This window comes from Parus major, chromosome 1, assembly GCF_001522545.3.
Source record: "Parus major isolate Abel chromosome 1, Parus_major1.1, whole genome shotgun sequence".
In the NCBI taxonomy this organism is placed as follows: Eukaryota; Metazoa; Chordata; class Aves; order Passeriformes; family Paridae; genus Parus; species Parus major.
The window spans coordinates 2,215,138-2,217,333 of record NC_031768.1 but is presented as its reverse complement, the minus strand read 5'-3'; positions in this window follow the sequence as shown (position 1 = coordinate 2,217,333).

Genomic DNA, 2,196 nt, shown 5'->3' with positions numbered 1-2,196 from the left:
GAATTAAACTTGTGCAGAAAGTCTGGAGAGACCTGCCAAGTTTTGTGATAACATCCTGATAAACACGAGGAACAAGATCCCAACAGGCTTTGGAGTTTGTGTCCTGAGCCAGAGGGCTGTGATAAACGGGACTCCCCGTGAGGGAACATCCCCAAGGAGCTCAGCTCAGAGGAGCTGAGAAATCCAGGAGTGAAAAGAAGGGCAGAAGAAGCACAGCAGCAGAATCGAGAGAAAAAAGACACAAAAAGAATTTTTAAAAAGTTACAATCAGTCCCCACTGCAGTGAGCAGGGACATCAACTCCATCAGCTCCTCAGAGCTCCCTTCAACCTGACCTTAAATAATTCCAGGGATGGGGCATCCCTTCAGGATCTCTTTGGTCTGAGGAGCTCAAGGTCGTGGGCACAGAGCCTCAAAGTGTTTCCAGGACACGACCTCCCAGCACTCTGCCCTCTGGCCAAGCCATCACTGCCACAACACAGCCAGTTGTGTTTCACAGGCTTTCCCAGCAATTTTGGCAGTGTAATTGTTCATCCCACAGATTCCCTGGGAAATGTTCCCCTCTGAGGAGAAATTCCCTCTTCTGTCAAGGTGTTTGTTCTCCCCAAGTAAGTTTATTCCTGCTGCCCCTTTAGACCTGCTATTTTTGTCAAGAATCACTTAAACCCCAACCTTTTGGATCAGATGGAAAGCAGAAAACTTCTGAAGCAGCAAATTTTAGCTAAAGGAGATGGAATAAAAAACCCAATAAATCCTTGCAATATTTTTATCACGGAGCATTTTCACGTCTCTAATTGTGTTCCATGAAATCTCAATCCTCACGCTCTTTGCTGGCAAGCTATTTTTAAGTTCTCTTGGAAAATTCTTTGCTGGCTGTGAAGCTGGGTTTGGGGAGTGAATGATTGCCAAGCCACGTGGGCCATGCCATGGTCAGCTGAATATTTATCAGCAGCATTTTTTTTGGTGTGGTTGCTCAAGGGTCTTGTGAGTCAGATTCATACAGAGACCAAGATAAGTAAATTATTGAATGATGATTTATTTTAGAATTTAAACTGAGGAGCTTTTTTTCACTCTGTTCCCATGGACATTGGGAGCTGACAGGGGTAGGAACTTGTGAGCTGCTGGTGAATGGACCAAACACCATCAACAACATCCCAAAGAAACACTTCAATATTTCCATCCAGATACTCCAAACTGTGTTTTCTGTGGAAGAACACTGGAAAACAGGTCTAAAGTATTCCTGCATTCATTCATTCATGGTGTTTTGGTGGTTTTGCACCCCACCAGATTCTGATTGAATATGTTTGCTTCAGCTGCAGATTTCACCTGTGATTTTTAAAGTTCTTATTGACAAAAAAGGCTGAGATCACAAAGCTGCAGCAGATCCAAGACTGGGAATAATCACTGCATTCCCAGAGTCTCTCAGGGTCCTCGTTTCCCTGCTGGAAATGGGCTGGGAGAAAGAATCGTCCCAGGAAAGCTCCTTGTCCAAAGGATTCTGGATCCGGCTGCGAGATCAACCAAAGAATAAACCAACTTTTACCATGGAATATGATAAATTTCCAGTAAATTCAGGCCTTTCAAGTGGAATTTAATCCAAATCCCACAAAGTGAAACACAGGCAAGTCACAGGGCTGGCATCCCATGGCCTGGATCCTGCTCGAGGTCCAGGGATATTTCTTAGAAAGAGAAAACTGCGATGATCCTTTCCAATCCTAAAATCTACAAAATCATCCTGGATCATGCAGGAAGATGTTTATAGCATTTTATTCCTCTCTTTTTAGCCATAATCACACACAAACCCTACTTTTTATTAAGAAAATACATATCTATATCTATATCTATCTATCTATCTATCTATCTATATATATATAAAAGCTAACTACATCTTGCCAATTTTAAGGGGAAAACGAAGTTTCCAAGAATGACCCCCCAAAACATACAAGAGTTCTTCAAGTCCCTGAGTGTCAGAAGCAAATTTTCTTTTAATGATTTCTTCAAAAGAGTGCAGATTCCTGAAGGATTGGTAAATATTTCCTGTTGTGAGCAGCCTTCTAAAGCTTGAAGGATAAACACGTACTCACAATATATAAAAATATCTCCACTCGTGCAGAACACTAAATTGCACATCATTACTTTAGAAGCAGCAGAAAATGGCTCTGTCTGATCTTTGTGTTTGGGAAAAAACCCAAAGCCC